The sequence below is a fragment of the Anthonomus grandis genome, chromosome 6 (genome assembly GCF_022605725.1).
Source record: "Anthonomus grandis grandis chromosome 6, icAntGran1.3, whole genome shotgun sequence".
NCBI classification, from domain to species: Eukaryota; Metazoa; Arthropoda; class Insecta; order Coleoptera; family Curculionidae; genus Anthonomus; species Anthonomus grandis.
Genome location: NC_065551.1, coordinates 14,151,490 through 14,171,972, shown reverse-complemented (window position 1 = coordinate 14,171,972; position 20,483 = coordinate 14,151,490). Strand labels below are relative to the sequence as shown.

Here is a 20,483-nt window from a genome sequence, read left to right as displayed (position 1 = left end):
TTTTTACAATATTTTAACATATTTACACAAATATAAGTCAAACATTTCATTAATTACCCATCAGTATAATATAAGAAATTGTCAACAGACGTCAGAATGTCTCACAAACCACTAAAGCTAGGAAGACAATAGGCAAATTTTGTTTTACTTATCTTCTTACCAGATGTTATAATTTTTTACCAGTAGAAATGAGAGGTATTATTCTAGGTAGCAACTCATTAGGATTTTTTTAAAAGTGGGATCAAAAAATTTATTATCCTTTAAAATAGATAGCTTATTTATGGTTTAGTAAATATTGGATGATAACATATCCACATAGTCCTTTAATCATAATCTGTTTTGCTTCGATGCAGTACGCTAAAAACAGATTTTTCAAAGAATTACAAAATAGAGCAGGTCTTTAGTTTGGTAATCTTGTTATAAAAATGTTTTGATGAAATGTTTTTTTTGGTTTTATGTATATTTTTATACTATGGTATTGGTACTGGGTTGTGGGTATATGGTATTGGGTTGGTATAGAAAATAAAAATTGGGTTTTAGTTCTCTTTTTTCTACTATGCAATAGGTTCCTAGTTTAAATTATTTATTTTTTTTGCAATTTAGATTTATATTAAGGCGAAAAAAAATACCAGCAAGTCCTCGCATATGTATTCCCGTATGCCTCCTGAGGGTTTGGGGCATTATATTTACTTTGTATTTTTGTTATATTGCATTTGAAAATAAACATTATTATTATTATTGTCTCAGATGGGTTTAAAAGTCAAAAAGTGGGTACAAAGAAAATTTTTTCGGTTTCTACCGCATTTCATGATTTAGGCACGCCTTATGATTCATTTTAAAATGTCACTTTTCTTAAGTAGTTAAACCCTCTAGACATGCAAAACAACATTTCATAGCGATCATCAATGATTCATCGGTCATAAGAATAGCCGGTTTAATATGATTTTAATTGATGAAGTCTTTACATTAAACAGAATTGTCTAATTGATCTAGGCAGCCTATCAGGCAGTTTCTTCTAAAGCAATCATATTTTTAGAACTGCTTGGAAAAAACAGTTTTATTTCAATGTCCAAAGATTAACATTGTTAATTAGATTCTTCATACTAGACAGAATTTTCAATATCTTTCAGATTCAGGGGTTAGAAAGAATTTTCTTTTTATTTAATTTTCGTGCATCTAAGTTTTTAATTAATGACTTTATAATAAACAGCTTTTTCTAATTCGTCCAGGCTGTTTCTCTCAGAGCACCTAAAATTTCAGATTTTCAACCATCAACGGTCTGGACGAAATTTCTTAATTTTTTTTCAATATTAAATTAAGATCTTTTTATGAAACAAAATGTACTATTTCTTTTAAGCAGATTTTTTTAGGGCACCAGAATTTCAGACTTCAGCTGTTTGGAAGAATTTTTTTTTTGTAATGTTAAGGCTATTAAATTTTGTGTTAGACTGTTCATTTTATACAGAACAGGGAGTTTCTCTAACATATTTCGACCTCAGTACTCTGAACAAAGTTTCTTTTTATTTAATTTCAATGTATCTCAATTTTCATTAAAGTTAAATTCAAATTCATGTATTGCCTTTATGATTATATAAAGTAATATAAGATCGATATATTTATTTAAGAATAGTACTAAAATTAATATAGTTAAAAAGTTTAAAATTAAAATAGTTAGAACTAAGTAAAGTAAAGATAAAAAGTAAAAGACGCACCACTTGACACTAACTACACCAACAGACACAGACTTATCAAACTAGCAATATATAAAAAAAACTTGCCTGCAATACGGACAGTTAAAGCCAAACCGATTAAGCTTACCTGAATGAGTTACTGACTAAAAAGGGTGCTGAACAAAATTTTTTTTTTGATATTGGCTTGACCCGCCTGTACCCCTCTTTCTTTTGAATTTCATATATGTCTTGTCTTATTACTATTAATATTTACATCATAATTTTTTTATAGAGATGTTCATGGAGTCAAGATAGCATACTTTGTACAAGTAAAGAGAGTATATCAACATAATTTCTGATTTTTTAAACAAAGCAGCACAATGTCTCTCGAAAAGGGGATCCACACATTGCTCGTACAATTATTTTTTTAAATAACAAATATTCTTTTTATTGTCTCTGCATGAGATCCTCAACACATTATGCCATAGGCTATGCGTGCATGTACGTAGGCATTATAAAACTGGCTCATTGATTCCCCACTGACAATGTTTTTTAGGTTGTAAATAGCGAAGTTTGCTGACGTTATTTTTTTACATATTTCGTTATCATGGCTTTGCCAATTTAAATTTTTGTGTAAAGTTAGACTCAAAAACTTAGTTTCATCGGATTCATATACAATGATTCCATCGATTTTCAGGGGCATCATTTCCAAAGCCTGCCTTTTATTCTGAAAATAAATAGGTTTTGTTTCACTTCAGTTAAGGACTAGCTGATTTTGCTCACACCACTTTTTCATTTCTGTAAGGTTGTAGAGTTTGAAAGATCTAAGGCATAGGCTAGACAATCCTGAGGAAAATGGGTTTGGAGGCACCTCTTACAAAAATATGTCTTAATATCCTTTAAATGTCGTTTAAAGTTGACTTCAAATACTTTAGTTTTTTGAGCATATAAAGTCTTAAGCAACAGCTTACTTAAATTAATGGCTTTGAAATAATCAGTTATTTTATTTACATTAATGTCCTGTTCTCTAATAAGCCTTGCTTGCACCTTTATACCAGCTATTCCCACAATGGGTCAATCTCTGATCATTCTTTCTTCGTAACTTGTATTACACTCTGGTTTTTGCAAACAAAATCAAAGAGCTTAGCCTGCTTTCTTAGCTCTGTCAGATACTGTTTAATTGACATTTCACTTCCCTGATTTATATTGTTAAATTTAAATGTCTCCATGGCAATAATTTTCTTTGGGACAAAATAGTCATCAACTGCACCCATTAAATGGTCCAATATGTCTTTTTGAGAATCGTCGAAGGTATTGTATACATCCAGTTCTTGATCTCCAATGCAGTTAAGCAATATTGCTATTTTAATATCATCTTTGACTATTTCTTTATCAGATGCCTTAAGATATATCGGAAACTTTTGCATACATAGATTCCAGTTTTGATTGTCATATTCAGTTAAAGGAGGTGGTGGTTTAAAAAACCCTTCCATGCTGCTTCTTGTCTTTTTGTTGTTGCGAAATTTATAAGCTTAAAGCTTTAAGCAGAGTAGAAGGCACCCTTTCTGCGTTGCCTACGATACTGCTAACCCCGGATGCTTCAATTCAGACCTGACACCATGTTATATCTGTGGGAGCACACGATATTAAACTATCAATCCACATTGTTTCCAACTGTATATTATAATTTTTAATTACAAAATAGTAATACAAAATCTGCTGTCTTTTTTATATTTCCTCCAGGCTGATCTTTCTAAGATTATGCACCACCTGTCATCTGTATGAGAGCTGACACAAGCTCGCAGTGATTTACAGAATACAGAACTATCGCCTCATAACGTAAACGTAATTAGAACATAATATTATTTAAAGGTTCGTGGTAAAACTGTCTTGTAATTGAGTGTCACAGCAAAGGTTCCAACCATAGAACAATCTCTTTAAGCTGATACAATAAAGAAAATAGAGGATAAAAGTGAGCTCTGTGGAGCACGAGTGTCTACATCAATACCGTTCTTGTCACCTTTAATTTCAACTGATTGAGGCTTGTGGCTTAGAAATGATCTGATCCAATTAATTTCTTACCCCTTTGATAAGACGGTCATGACCCATCATATTGAAGGCGTTGCTTAAGTCAAAATATATTCACCAGGTTGTCATACCTGCATCTAAGCCTTGGGTCTGGTGCAGTGCAGTTTCAGTCGACCTATTATTAAGGAAACCTGAAGTTTGAAACCGAAAGTTGCCTGCCTGGAAGAAATTTCTTTTTTTATGTCCAAGCTATTCAATTTTGAGTAAAATCTTCATATTAGATTCAATTAAAAATTAAAGTACATTAAAATTAAATAGAAGAAGCTTCGTTAAGATTATTGAAGTCAAATAATGTAGAAGAAACTATCTAATATGAAGGATATAACTCAAACTTCAACAGCTTGGACATAAGAAAAGCTACTTTTTTCCAGACAATTGAAGTTTGAAAATGTGGTTTCTTGGGAAGAACTGTCTGGAAGAAATAAAAATTGTTGTTCTTTCCCTAAAAATTAAAAAAAGCTATCAGATAGTTACAGTGTGAATCTGACTAACATAAATAAAATATAATCTTGCTTAGTATAAATATTTAATTGAAAATTAAGAAAAAATAATGTTGCTCTAGAAGAAACTGCTTAAACAAATTACAAAATGTTGTTTACTATAAAGACTTTTGTTTCTCAATTGAAAATTGAGGTGCATAAAAATTAAATAAAAAGTATAATCGTCCAAGCTACTAAAGACTGAAAATGTAGCAAAAACTGCCTGACGACTGAAGACTTTTTTATTTCAAATTCATATGCTAAATTAATATACAAAAAATCCCAAATAGCTTTAATATTAATTAATAAAAAATCTGAAAAAAACTCAACAGATTAAAAAAATATATGTACCATTAATGGTAGTTATTTTAACAATATAATTTTAGATTTAAGAATTTTACGTAAACTAATAATTTAAAGAAAAAACGACTTGAACAATGAGTGAGCCGAAAAATAGCTTTTTTCAAAAATTTTGGAATTTAGTTTTGGAATAGTGCGCAAAAGTTGCCTTTTGTTATTTTAAAAAAAATGTTTATGAACAGTTTTTCGATTGTAATGCTCTTCCTTGTAAGAGTCTTCTGCTCCCTACCGCAAAACCAAAAATGTCAAAAAATTTTGAAAATCAAAATTTTGAATTTCGATTTGGAATAGCAGCAGTTAGTTTCCTTTTCCTATTTCGGCCAAAAATATTTATCTACAGTTTTTTTATTGCATCAAGTCTTCTGCCCCCTACCGAGCCTTAAATGTGCGATAACCCACATCCTAAATGTTCTTTTCTGACAAAAGTAAACATTCAAAGCAAAGTTTTTCATAATCTGTCCGCTTTTAATGGCAAATTATAAGACTTACGTAATACATTATTATTATTATCATTATTATTATTATTAGGTATTAAGTTACTGGGCTGAATACTGTCCTGTCTATTATTTTATGTGCACCTGACCCAGAAAGCCAGTTGGCAGGCGCGGGTGAATTATGCGACTCAGTCAGTTGTTTTCAATGTTTTGGGACGTCCTATATTTGTATCGGTTGTCGCGTCTGTGGTTTTGAATAAAAAGTTCAAAAATTCATCAAGTCATGAGTTTCTCAAAAACGTGTTACACAAGACGAGATACCGAGTGTCCTTTAGTTAAATCACCGGCAGATTTCAAAGATAATATTCTACCTACGCAAGAAGATGTTCTGAGGTGCTTTTTATGGATAAGGTATACCCTAAAACCGCCAGATTGGAGAAAAGAGCCAACAGTTTCAGAAATTTCAAGCATACTGGTTGATAAGATCCTAAGTTTATGGGAAAAAGCGTCAATTCCTACAGTCATACGTAAACGTGTGTTGCAATTTATTAAAATGCAGCATGAGAAATATTCAAAGATTTTGTGGTACCCCAAAGTCAAGAGAAGTGAAAACTATGTTCTAAAAGTTGAAGCGTATAAAGCAGAGAACAAGAAACTCTTCGACATAAGTGCCTGCAAGTGCGAAAAATTTGAGGAGTGTTCTTGTAGCACAGAAAAAAAAGTAAGATTCATATTATTTAATTTTACGAGATTACTCATCTAACAGCTAATTATTTTTTCAGGTACCTCTAAAAGAACGCGCATTTCTCGCAGATCAGAGAGGTTTCAGACAAATATTCATAGGACGTATCGACGCAAAGGAAACAAAGAAAGTAGTGAATAAGTTTAGAAGAATTGAAAAGATGCAAGAAATGGAAAACTCGCGTAATAGTTTTTGCCCTGAAAAGCGATCAAAGACTTCATCGGATATATTAGCTAATATTTCAGTTTCTTCTGTCGGCAATATCGATACAGCTATTCAAATACCTTCTACTTCTAAAGACTCTATAAATAAAACACTAACTCCTAAATATAATACGCTTAAACTACCTACGCTTGCTAAAGTGTGTGACAGATATGGATTATCAGACAGATCTACAGCAGCAGTAGCTACAACTGTTTTACAAGATGTTGGATTAGTAGTAACAAGAGAAAGTTCAGTGCAAATAATAGACAAAAATAAGTTAAGAAGAGCTAGAGAAAATATAAGAAATACAATTGTCGATTCGATAAAGTATCAACCTATAAATGAAATTTATTTTGATGGTCGAAAAGACAAAACAATGACTACTGAAGAAAAAGATGGCAGATTTCATAGATTAACGTTAGCTGAAGAACATATTACTTTGCTACAAGAACCAGGTTCAGTGTTTCTAGGTAATGCAATGCCTTCTTCTGGATTAGCGAAAGACTTACTTCGAAGTATAGTTGACTTTTTACAAGAACATAACTATGACCTGTCAGGATTACTAGCAGTGGGGTGTGATGGCACCGTAGTTAACACAGGATCAAAAAATTGGGTCATCACTCAACTTGAAATAAAGTTAGAACGTCCTTTACAACGATTTATCTGCCAGCTTCATGCCAATGAACTACCGTTGAGACATCTTTTTCAGCATATTGATGGCCAAACAACCGATCCTAGTGCATTTTCAGGTCCTCTAGGCAAACTTATAGTTCACTGTGAAAATTTGCCAGTTATTCAATATGAAATTATCGACTGCAAATTACCCCAAATAGAATTTTGCGACTTAAGTACCGATCAAAGATATCTGTACAAAATTTGCCTGGCAATATCCTTTGGTCAATGTTCGACAGACTTAGCGAATCAGAATCCAGGAAAGGTCAGTCATTCTCGATGGCTTACTTTGGCAAATCGCTTATTGCGGCTGTATATTTCTACCGAAAAGCCTAGTTCAAATTTGAAAGAATTGGCAACTTTTATTCTAAGAGTTTATGCTCCGATATGGTTTTCAATTAAACAGAACCCATCGTGTGCAAATGGGGCAAATGTTTGGCAGTCCAGTCAGCTGAGTCGATATTTAAGGAGCGATTTGCGAGCGATTAATGATTCAGTTATACAACGTAATGCATATTTCGCACACCCGGAAAACATATTATTATGTATGCTGAATGACTCTCGTCCCCACATCACAGAACTTGCCATGCGACGTATTTTAAATGCTAAGAACAGGGAAAATCCAGAAGCAATTCGTCCTTTTATAATACCAAAACTAAATTTTGATGCAGAAGACTATAATAATCTGATAGACTGGCACAACAATGACATCACTCCGCCCTTATTACTTTGTGATTTAAAACAAGATGTATTACAAAATATTATAAGAGGAACCCCGGATAAATTTATTGAAGTTTCATCTTACCCTTGTCACACCCAAGCGGTTGAAAGATGTGTAAAATTGGTAACGGAAGCTTCGTTATCAGTGGTTGGTCCTAAAAAGCGAGATGGATTTATAAAAGCCAGGTTAGATTCTCGAAAATTAGTGGCACAATTTGAAAGCAAAAAGGACTTTTCATAATAACTATATCCGTTAAACTGAAAAACTGTTCATAAACATTTTTCTTGGAATAACAAAAGGCAACTTTTGCGTACTATTCCAAAACGAAATTCAAAAATTAAAATTTTGGGCCCATCCTATAATGAACATGTAGAATTTACTAACGCAGCATAATTGAAATGGATAAGAGGCTCACATTTTTATGTAATTAATCTACCAACCACTTTTATACAGGCAAATTGCTCCAAGCAATTACAGTATAAAAATGTGCGTGCTGTAAAAAAAGCGTTTAAAAAATAGAATATTTTATCTAATATAAAGGACTGTAAGTGAAAATTAAAGAAAAATCTTCCAGGCAGTTGAAGCTGAAAATTTGGTGGCCTGAAAAAATCTGCTTAAAAGATATAAAATATCCTATTCATTATAAAGATTTAATTTAATATTGAGAAAAAAATTAAATTTCTTTCAGGCAGTTGTGGTCTGAAATTTTAGAGAGACACTGCTTGAAAGAATAAGAAAATTATGTGTATGATAAAGACATTAACTGAAAATCGTTAAATAGAAGAAAATTCTTCCAGACCGTTAAAGTTTACAAATGTAAAAGCAACTACCTGAATGATATTAAAGTCTGAAATTCTGGTTTCTCTATGAGAACCTGCCTGAAGAGATTAGAAAATTCTGTTTAGTGTAAAGACTTAAAGGTTTAAATGGCAAATCAAGGGGCATGATAATTGAATAATAAGAAAATAGGCAGTTAAAGTCTGGATATGTTGTTGCTTTAGAAGAAAACACTAGACAAAATTTAAAAAATCTGTTAAATTTAATGTTCCAGTATTCCAGGCAGTGGTAGTCTGAAATTAGAAGCTGCCTGGATGAATTAAAAAATTCTGTTTAACTTAAAGACTTTAAGTGAAAATTCAGGTAAATTGAACTTAAATAGAAAGAACGAAGATAATTATTATAAAAATTTAAAGAAAGTTGTTAATAAAAATATACAAGATGAAAAACGACAGTTTTATGAAAGCAAAATTTGCAACTCTAGGAATAGAACAAGAATGCTTTGGAACATTACAAATGAAAAGTTGGGTAGACAAACAAAAAATAACAAAGATTCCATTATTGCCATTACAGATAATAATAAAAAAACTACAGAATTATTGTAAAAAACAGACTAGATTCAAAATTAATTAATAAAAATTATAGTGGCCCACAACAATATATAACAAATACTTTTTATTTTAAGCCTGTAAGCTTAGACGAAATTTCTTTGGTTGTAAAAGGTTTAAGAAATACATTTTCTAAAGGACTTGACGGGGTCCCAGCAAAAATTTTAACAGTGTTGTGATTTAATTTCACTATACCTGGCGCTATTAATGAACAATTCTGTGGCAAAGGGAGTATTTCCCACACAATTGAAGTGTTCGAAAGTTATTCCAGTGTTTAAAAAAGGTGATTTTAATAGAATTGAGAACTACATGTCTATTTGCGTTTTAAGTAGCTTCTCCAAAATATTTGAAAGGCTTATGGATCGATTAGTATGGTTTCTTGATAAATATAATATTCTACATTCTTCGCGACATAATTTTCAAGAAAATATGTCTATTAAATCAGCTCCTCTTGAATTAATTCAGTATGTCTGGGATAATATTGAAAAGAGATTGAATGTAGTAACTTTTCTATTTGACCTATCTCCAGCTTTTGAAATGATTAATCCGATTTTTATTAAGCATAAATTGGACAGAATAGGAGTGCGATTATTGAATTGGGTTATATCATATATGACCGATAGATCCTTAATTGTAAAAGTGGGTGATGATTTCTCAAGTCAGTATAACTGCGAACTTGGAACTCCACAGGGTGGCATTTTAGGGCCGTTGCTTTTCCTTTTATATGTTAACGATCTCTCAGAATTCATTGGCGATGTTAAATTGTTCATGTAGGCAAACGATACTACTATTGTAGTTAAGGAGAAAATCGAATTAAAAGACTGCTCTATTATAAAAGAGTTTAACGATTGGTGTGAGGAAAATCACCTTATAATAAATTTGAAAGAAACTAAATGCATAAGTTTGTCAAAGAATGTGTTGGAAGTTTTTCCGTAGATTTGGATACTGTTTCAATTGTCTGCGAATCGTCAGTTAAGTTTTTGGGATGCATAATAAACCAACACCTATCTTTTCTTTCTTAAATTGACGAGATATGCAGCAAACTATCTAGGTTTTATTTTCTATTATTTACCCTTAAAAGGCATCTAGGAATGAAGGGTCTATTGAGTGTGTACTATGGGATAGTGTACCCTCTCTTAATCTCACGTGTTGCTGTTTGGGGTAATAGATCAGAGGCACAAAGGATATTTGTATTTCAGAAAAGATTTATGAGACTGATTTTTGGTTTGAAATATAATGAGAGCTGCCGTAAAACATTTAAAAAATATAATATTTTAACAATCCTGGAATTTACATATTTAAATTATTGTTGTACCTGTTTAAAAATTAAGAACATTTCTCCAAAGTAAGTGATTTTAATAAATATAATGTTAGATGTAACGATGCTCTTTATCTGCCAAAATTTAACTTTGTTTATTGGTATTAATGTGTCTGTACATGCATTACATTAACTCTGAATGTGTCTGTACATCGCTTATGTAAGACGATGACAGGGATTCGAGCGCTCGAATGTCAATAAACAAACGCTCGGCGTATTTTCTTATTCATACTTGTTAAAAAAATTCAATTGCTTATAACTCATAAAAAAATGTATATTTTGCAAAACTACTTTAAGGCATCATTTTTCGTCCCTTGAACTATCATTTGAAATCTAAAGGTACATGGAAATCCAAAACCCACTTTTGAGTGGCCCACTTGGGAAAATTTGACTCAGCTATCAAATAATTTGCTCACTGGGTTTTAAATATTCATTATATTGTTGTTCAAATCACCAAAAACTAAAACAGACTCATCTACAGGCAAAATTTCAAGTAATATTTTATCCAGGATATTTACACATTCTAATACATTATTACCTACTCTATAGATAACACCTACTGCTATGGATAACTTTTGGTTTATTTTAATACGTACCCAATAATGTTCAAAACCCTCTATTGATATTAAATTCATAAGGTTAAAAGTCTCACATTTTATTAAGCTTTTTATTTAGAAGCATACGCCTCCACCTCTACCTCAACTACGATCTTTTCTATAAAACCTAGGATGACATATATAGTTCTTTATATTAAATAACAATTTCTATTTCTTACAGGAAAAAATTTCCTTTTTTCATAAATTTAAATTATCTTTATTAAAAATTAATTTAGATTGAGACCCTTCATATTCTTATACTTTAGATTTATAGAATTTTTGATTTCTCTAAGATAGTTTCTGCCATACTCTTCGACTTCAGCGACATGAACGAAGCTTGTTACTACACATACAATAAAATAAGACAAGTCAGGAGACAGAAACTACCTAGCTTATTTAAAATAGCAAAACTGTTATAAAAAAAACCTAATTACACACATATAAAACTTGAAAGCTATAATAACCACAAAAGTAACGAAGCAGGCAGTTAATTAAATAAGCTAATTCCTGTATAAAAGGTTTTTTTTAAATAAACAAAGTTACATTTTGGCAGATAAAGAGCATCCTTACACCTAACATTATATTTATTAAAATCACTTACTTTGGAGAAATGTTCTTAATTTTTAAATAGGCACAACAATAATTTAAATATACAGGGTGTCAATTTGAAAACTTCCCACCCCTATTATCTCGAAACGGGTTAGGTTTTTATAAAATCGCTAGGACACGTCGATTTTATTATCGAGAGGGAACAATTTTTATGCAGAAATCACTTCGCCTCTTTCAACCCCCTAACCCCCAGAACCTCCCTCTCAAAAATCTTAAATGGCAATAGGGATTGAGTGATACCTCATTTGAAAGAACTTTTTATTCTCTACATTTTGGCACCTTATTTTTTAAATTTGAGTGCTGCGTTGCCAAGTTAGGGTTATTTAAACATTGTTAAATTACTTATTATTAAACATTATTCCTGTAAGTGTTTTAATTACGTTAAAGCTATGATTTGGATTGAAATATGTTATTTAGGTTAATATTATTTTTACTAAACATTTGCATAGCCGTTACAATTATGGTCTTTACAAAAGCACGCCTAAAATTTATTTTATTAACACATCTACTTTAAGAGGTGTTCAAAGTGTTCTCCATTGTTCTCCAAACAAAAATAAAGTCTATTCTCAAATTCTTCCCGAACATTCTGAAATACCTCTTCTGGAATAGCCCTACTTGCCTCTGTAATTCTTCTTTTTAAATCTTCGATATCATCAGGCTGAGTTTTGTAAACAACCGATTTTATGTGCCCCCATAAAAAAAAATCTAACGGCGTTAAGTCTGGTGACCTAGCAGGCCATTCTATTGGTCCCCTTCTACCAATCCATTGGTTAGGGAATCTGTTATTCAACCACTCCCGCACTGGCCGAAAATAATGCGGCGTAGCTCCATCTTGCTGAAAGTGTAGTTCGTTTTCTTGCAAAATGTTACCAACTTGATTTTCCAGTTCAGTTGTTATCAAAAGATCAATTACATCTTCAAGTAGGTGTAAGTAGAGCTCTCCAGTTAAGTTTTGTTCAATAAACAACGGTCCTATAACAGCATTTCCAAGAATACCGGCCCAAACATTAATTTTTTGTGGCCGCTGTGTAGCACCCTCTCTGAAAATGTGGGGATTGTCCTCACTCCAGTATCGACAATTCTGTCTATTGACATGACCGTTTAGGAAAAAGGTACATTCATCACTGAAGCAAATGTTGCTTACCACAATTGCACGAGTGTTTATTAAGTTGGACATAATTTCGCAAAACTCTATTCTCCTATCAAAATCGTCCTCATGAAGTTCCTGTAAAATTTGCATCTTGTACGGATGATATTTATGTAACTGTAATGCTCGTCGTACAGTTTCATGTGACATTCCAGTTAGACGTGCTACTGTACGGAGAGAATTGGTGGGTTCTGCAACGAATGTTCCCAAAATCTCTACTTGAGCATCTTCGTTTAAAACACGCCGACTTGCCCTTTTTTTGTTTCCAACTGAACCCGTTTCATTAAATTTAGCTACTACGTCCAAAATGTATCTGTGACTTACATTACAATTAGGATTTCTATTATTAAAAACTTCTGCCGTTCTTCTTGCGCATCTTTCTTGCTCGCCATAAATAAAAATCATTTCAATTCTTTGCCTAAGCGTGTATACCATAGTAACTAACAATAACACACAAATTATCGAAATAAATTTTAACTGATTTAAATACCTAGTGACATTGACTGGTAGGAAAGTTCACTAAATACTATTTTAAATTTCGGATCATATCATCGAACTGTATTGAGACGAATTCCATTGCAAACGAAAATAATTAAAAAAGAAAAAAAATTAAATGTTTATCTTTCATGACCAAAAGAATTTGTCGGATTGATAAACACTTTCAGTGAGAAATGCACCGGTTCGCTTTATGGTCAAACACGTTCCAATAGAAATCATAGCTTCAACGTATTTAAAACACTTACAGGAATAATGTTTAATAATAAGTAATTTAACAATGTTTAAATAACCCTAACTTGGCAGCGCAGCACTCAAATTTAAAAAATAAGGTGCCAAAATGTAGAGAATAAAAAGTTCTTTCAAATGAGGTATCACTCAACCCCTATTGCCATTTAAGATTTTTGAGAGGGAGGTTCTGGGGGGTAGGGGGTTGAAAGAGGCGAAGTGATTTCTGCATAAAAATTGTTCCCCCTCGATAATAAAATCGACGTGTCCTAGCGATTTTATAAAAACCTAACCCGTTTCGAGATAATAGGGGTGGGAAGTTTTCAAATTGACACCCTGTATAAATTCCGGGATTGTTATAATATTATATTTTTTAAATGTTTTACGGCAGCTCTTATTATATTTCAAACCAAAAATCAGTCTCATAAATCTTTTCTGAAATACAAATATCCTTTGTGCCTCTGATCTATTACCCCAAACAGCAACACGTGAGATCAAGAGAGGGTACACTATCCCATAGTACACACTCAATAGACCCTTCATTCCTAGATGGAAAACAATGGAAAATACAACCTAGATAGTTTGCTGCATATCTCGTCAATTTGAGAAAGAAAGGATAGGTGTTGATTTATTATGCATCCCAAAAACTTAACTGACGATTCGCAGACAATTGTATCCAAATCTACGGAAAAACTCTGAGCTTCCAACACATTCTTTGATAAACTTATGCATTTAGTTTCTTTCAAATTTATTATAAGGTGATTTTCCTCACACCAATCGTTAATCTCTTTTATAATAGAGAAGGCTTTGAATTCGATTTTCTCCTTAACTACAATAGTAGTATCGTCTGCGTACATGAACAATTTAACATCGCCAATGAATTGTGAGAGATCGTTAACATATAATAGGAAAAGCAACGGCCCCAAAATGCCACCCTGTGGAGTTCCAAGTTCGCAGTTATACTGACTTGAGAAATCATCACCCACTTTTACAACTAAGGATCTGTCGATCATATATGATATAACCCAATTCAATAATGTACCTCGCACTCCTATTCTGTCTAATTTATGCTTAATAAAAAAAGGATTAATCGTTTCAAAAGCTCGAAATAGGTCAAATAGAAAAGCCACTACATTCAATCTTTTTTCAATATTATAATAGACCTGTAGTTCTCTATTCTATTAAAATCGCCTTTTTTAAACACCGGAATAACTTTTGAACACTTTAATTATGTGGGAAATACTCCCTTTGCCACAGAATTGTTCATTAATAACGCCAGGTATGGCAAAATTAAATCACAACACTGTTTTAAAATTTTTGCTGGGACCCCGTCAAGCCCTTTGGAAAATTTATTTCTTAAACCTTTTACAACCAAAGAGATTTCGTCTCAGCTTACAGGCTTAAAATAAAAAGTATTTGTTATATATTGTTGTGGGCCAGTATAATTTTTTTTAATTAATTTTGAATGATTTTTCCCAAGTGGGCCACTCAAAAGTGAGTTTGGGATTTTCATGTACCTTTCGATTTCAAATGATAGTTCAAGGGACGAAAAATGATGCCCTAAAGTAGTTTTGCAAAATATACATTTTTTTATTAGTTATAAGCAATTAAAATTTTTTAACAAAACTTTTTATTTTGACAATATCTTGGTTTATACTTGAAAAAAGTGAGTAATCTTACATTCTGCACGTTTTAAAATGTTTTACGCGTCAAGTGAATCATAGGCTTTGTGAATTTAATTGATTATTCACATCACATCACAAACATTAATTTTTAAATAAACAAATGCTAAATTTTACATATTCTCATATGTTTACGGAAAAAATGAAAAAAGAACATTGCTCAGATATTCATATTGAACAATTAAGCAAAAGAAAAAAATTTGTGCAATTTTGCGAGCTAAACAATTTTGTACCCTAAACAAAATGTAATAGACTTCTGGACATAAAAAAAACTAGGTTCTAGGCAGTAGTCCTAATTCTGCTGTGGAAAAACCATTTGAACTCGGAAAGTCCTCCACGGTTGATTCACTTCACTTCCAAATCTAAGAAGACTGTCTAACAAACTGAGATGTCTTAAGACATATGTACCGACAAGAAACAAGATATCTCCAAGAAAAAATAAAAATTATTAGGACTGCTGATTCAACATCGGTGAGCACCAGAGTGTCAATATTCTCAAACGTATTAACTTATTTTATATTTTATTTTTCTATACCAAATGTATATCTACTATTACTCATAAACAAAAATATGCTCACGTTCTTCAAGAAAAAAAATCAATTAAAAATGATGATATTCCATATATACCATCAAAATTTGCAAGCAGAACGAAATGATGCAAAAGGAATTGATTAGGTTTGCTGGCGTACCATACAAAATCAATCATTCACTGCGGCTTTACGTCCTGTATCATTTTCGCCCTCCCTTTTTTTATTTAGCTGTTGTGTGGTTTGTTAAATTAAATCCGGAGGCCCCATTGGTATCGCCCGCAATCAAACCAGTTTCGTGTTTTGAATGATTGATCGGCCTATACCCGCATCCTTTTATCTCATGTCTAATTTGCCTTTTTTTCTCCCCGTTGTGTTTATGTTCAAATTAAATGATAACTTCCAGCGATTTGACTTAAACGGATTGGATTTTTTTTTAATTGTTGATTTTCTACGAATGCATTTTAACAATGGCCAATTTATGGCTCGGACACGTATGGTCTTTACATTGGCGGCGGTTTCAAATAGCCGCCGTTTAAAGTGTTTTTGCTATTCAAGAAACAAGTGAGGCGGCGAGACCAGATTTGTGAAAAAATAAGACATTGAAAATGCCGCTATTAAAGGTGACTTATGGAGTTAATTTTCCGCAATTGGGAAAGAGAAACAAGCACTGAAACGCTCATGCCATTTATTGCCATCAGAGATTTATTGGTTAATTTGGCCCTTTTTTATCGGTTTGAAAAAAGGACCGCTTTAAGATGTATATTTCGTTTTAATGTTTATGGCCATTTAGATGTTAATGAACCTCCATTTAAGGTCTCAGGGTTTCATGGAAATTTTCTGAATTTCTTATTTTTAAATTAAATGAATATTTAACTTCCTGGGTTATTCAACAATGTGGTATAAGCTCCAATTTAAGAATATTGAACTTCAAAAAGTTGATCCAAGTCAGAATTTTTTAATTAACAAAAATCGTTTTTCTAAATACACTTAAAAGATTCCGTTTTTGGATTTTATGAAAAATTCATCTTTTTTCAAAAACCTGGAAAAAAATTTATTTTGTTTCTCTTATATTGCCGTCCTTATGAAAAAGACCAGACCCGTATCTGCCAAAATAAAAGTTTCGAGAAAATGACGATTGAAATTTTAAACTTAAAAATATAGTTACTGCGTATTTTTGGAAGCTTTACGGCAATTAGATTGTACGTGTAAGTAAATTACGATGCAGTTTTACCACTAACCAAAACTATTAATTTTTACTCTCGATACGTGTTTCATTAACGATGCATCTTAGAACATTAGCATCTTAGAACATTGAAAGACTAGAGTTAGTAAACAACAACTTTGTTTGAGTCCAACATGTGCACAGGGGCAAGAGGGGTATTTTGTTTACATAAATATTTGCCGATTCTCTGTTGTCAAGTCTACACAAATTCCAACGTAGGAAATTTTTAGCTATATATTAACAACCATTATAACGTTAATTTAACTTATTTGTGTTGTATTTTACAGAAAAATTTAAAATAAAAAGTATAAATAGAATTAACCTATTTCAAAAATAAATATAATATCCTTAAACAACAAAAAAAAAAAAAACAAAAATATTAACAAACTTATTCCTAAAACTGCTTCTAACAAATTTGAAGCGACAACACCGGAAGCAGAAGCGCCTGACCGATACGCGTAGTGTCATCTGTCAAATGACTCATTGTTTATATTCGAGATTTGTGTATTTTTTTTGATCTTTGGTTTAAAAAGGAAAAAAGGTCACATTTTAGTGTTTTTTTAAATTGTTAAGATGGCAAAAACTTGTGTGGTTTATGCCGCATTACGGAAAAAAGGCGAATCAAGCCGATCTTTTCACAAGTAAGTACTGATAATATAAAAAATATAATAACTAGAGTTTTGCCCGTGGTTTATTTACAGGATTTTATGTTTTTTCTGTTTTTTTTTTGGCAGAAAAATATCTATGTAGGATAATACCTATGTAGTTATGTTTTTTAACCCTTTCAAGCTTTGTGGTGTCACCATGAAACCCCTTTTTTAATAGTTTATCACGGCGCTGCGGAGCGGTTATCTGCCGATACCACCGTATAAGAAGTAGCAGTATATTGCCATCTGGTAGGAAAAAAATTATTTAAATGGGACGCCGTTGCTAACAGCTTGTTGTTTGACATTTACAGATTTGTGTTTGCAGTTTGAAGGTCAATACCGTTCGTGGTCATAAATTAAGTGTTTATTTCAAAAAATAAGGACAGAATGGCGGGTAAGTACCATATTATATTGTATTAGGTATTGTTTTATATTATATCACAGGCACAAGTGATTTTATATATTTTTATTGGTTGCTTTGAATAAAATTAACGTGGTGGCAATTGATACCACAAAGCAATCAATACCTAATATTTTCAATGATTTTGGATTTTTTCTTTGTATGTTTGGCGGTGTGTTTGTGTAATTTGTGGGTGTATTTTTTTGTTTTTGAATAACTTGGTTGTTTTGCTGGGTTAGTTGCTCTGCCGTCAGTTCGGTAATTGTGAAGTTTGCGGCGGGATGGAAGTCGATGAAAAAACTATTTAGAAGATTGGTTGGTGGGCTAGTATGTTGTTGGTATGTTTGTTTATTGGTGGGCATATACTTTTGTTTTTGATTCAATTATAAGTTAGGTGCCTACGTGGACAGTGACTAATTAATTGGGGATTTTGTTTCAAAGAAAAAATGGTCTTACAAAGAATTTGAAAATCTGAGGTATCAAGAGTACATGAATATATTTGTGGTACATAACTATAGTGATATATAGAGGGTGATTTTTAAGTTGATACTTTTTTTTTAACTGTGTATAGAACTCGGTAAAATAAACATTATTTTCAAATAACTTTATTCAAAAAACCGAAAAATAAAAAACTTGCATTGCCAAAATGTTATAAAATGAGTCCAATACGGTCCTCTCTAATTTAAATAAGTTGTTCAAAGTTGTCACCATTAAGTTCAACACAACGATTTGCTCGACGTAACCACTGTTCCGTAACGGCACGCAATAGAGAAATCGGTTTTTGTCTAACTGTTGCCGCAGCCTGCTCAATACGTGCTATTACTTCTTCTTGTGTGTCGATAGGCGTCTTGAAAACTAAACTTTTCATATACCCCCCACAAAAAAAAGTCACATGGATTTAGGTCTGGCGACCTTGGTGGCCATGCAACTAGTCCATTTCGGCCAATCCACCGATTTGGGTATTTTATATTTAAAAATTCGCTCTCGTCTAAAATGGGCAGGTGCTCCATCCTGCAGGAGCCACATAGCTTGCCTGATATTCAGTGGCATGTCTTCTAACAGAACAGGCAGATTATTTTGCAAAAAGTCCAAATAAACATCGCCCGTCAAACGGTCTGGTAAGATAAATGGTCCAACAAGTATCCCATTCACAATTCCTGCCTACACATTAGCAGAAAAGCGGTGTTGAAAGTTGGTTCTGCGAATTACATGGGGATTATCAACAGACCAAACATGCGTTTTTCGAAAATTGTTAATTCCGTTTCGGGTGAATGTTGCCTCATCCATGGCTAAAATTTTGTTCGAAAAATCATTTTCATGTTGTTGCAGGAACCATTCACAAAACTGAACTCTGCGGGGGAAGTCTTCGGGCAGTAGCGCTTGGACACGTTGAACGTGAAAGGGATTAAATTGATTCTCGCGCAATGTTGTCCATACTTTTGTTTGACTTAATCCGACCTGCCCTGCAACAACTCGAGTACTTGTTGTTGGATCTTCTTCGATCAGATTTAAAATTTGTTCTTCCCTATGAACATTTTCAGGTCTCCTTCCTCTTCCTGCATGCCCTTCACGATGTTCCCGTAAATGGCCAGTATCCCTAGCCCGTTAAATAAGATTTATGAAATTTCTGGGTGTAGGATCATTCCGCAAAGGAAAGCGGTCTGCGTATAATACTTTAAATTAAAATACTTTGAAGACACCCTCCATAAATAAGCAACATATCCACAAGTTCATTGTTTTCATATCGATGTGCCATTTTTAGGATTTGCAAATTTAAAATTAACTACAATAAACCAAAAGTGTCTAAGACTAACTGATCGGTACAATGCGTGATCGATAATATAAAAATTCGAGCAAAAACTAAACATAAACAGACGATGTAAAACAACTTTTTTGAGTGTATCGAAAAAAGTTATTTGAAAAAAACTTATATTTTACTGAGTTCTATACACAGTTAAAAAAAAGTATCAACTTAAAAATCCCCTGTACAGTGAGATAAATTTAATATATTGAGAAATACGTTCAAGAAATGAATCGGAGGATGATCAAAATGGGTCAGATGAAGATATCATTGATGTGGATGTGCACCACGCCACTAATAAAAATGATAATGTTGGTAATCACCCTGAGAGGGCCTCTGATAGTGATATTTCTTATAGCGACGATGACCTCATTCCCCTTTCAGATTTGCAAAAAGACCTCAGTTTAGATAAATTTGTTTGGAAAAAAGTTGCAACAAACTACACGACACCCAAGAATTTACCAAGTATTCTGGACCTTGCAATATATCAGATGACATTGAGCTCCCTGTTGAGGTATTTTTGTGTCTGTTTCCAGACAGTTTGTTTGACCACATCGTCTTCCAAGCCAATCTGTACAAAACACAAGCAAGCGCCCGTTCCGGAAAACTTTTTACATCCACGAATACTATGGAAATGAACATATTTTTTGCGGTAAATATACTTATAATAAAGCGCTGGGAATAAAGCGCCTACCCTCTTATCGGGACTTCTGGTCGAAGCAGATTGAGCTTCGGGATAACTTGACTATAGTCTTTTGAGACTTGAAATATAGTCTTTTACCCAGAACAAGATTTGATTGGTTGTTAGGAAACGTTCATTTGAATGATAACCTAACGCAGCCCAAACGCGGAGATCCTCGATACGATAAATTATACAAAGTCCAGCCTATTCTACAGATTAAACCTGCCCATAGTTCTACGGCATGCTACTTCTAGCCTTTCAATGTTCTAAGGTTAGCATCTTCGAGAAAAGATTGAAACCGTTTTAATCTTCTCTCGCAGATGCTAACATTGTTACTTGACTAATACTTTTTGTTTTAATTATTACAACGT

General features: G+C 32.6%; 1 protein-coding gene and 1 long non-coding RNA gene across 3 annotated transcripts in view; one reads left to right on the top strand and one right to left on the bottom strand.

Moving 5' to 3' along the window:
* Window positions 1-20,483, bottom strand: part of LOC126737473 (monocarboxylate transporter 2-like) — a 670,913-nt gene that overhangs the window by 218,563 nt on the left and 431,867 nt on the right. The window lies entirely within an intron of this gene.
* On the top strand, window positions 17,090-17,589 carry LOC126737485 (uncharacterized). Its single transcript, XR_007661033.1, has 3 exons — window positions 17,090-17,223; window positions 17,284-17,478; window positions 17,541-17,589. It is a non-coding gene; the product is annotated as an uncharacterized LOC126737485 (long non-coding RNA).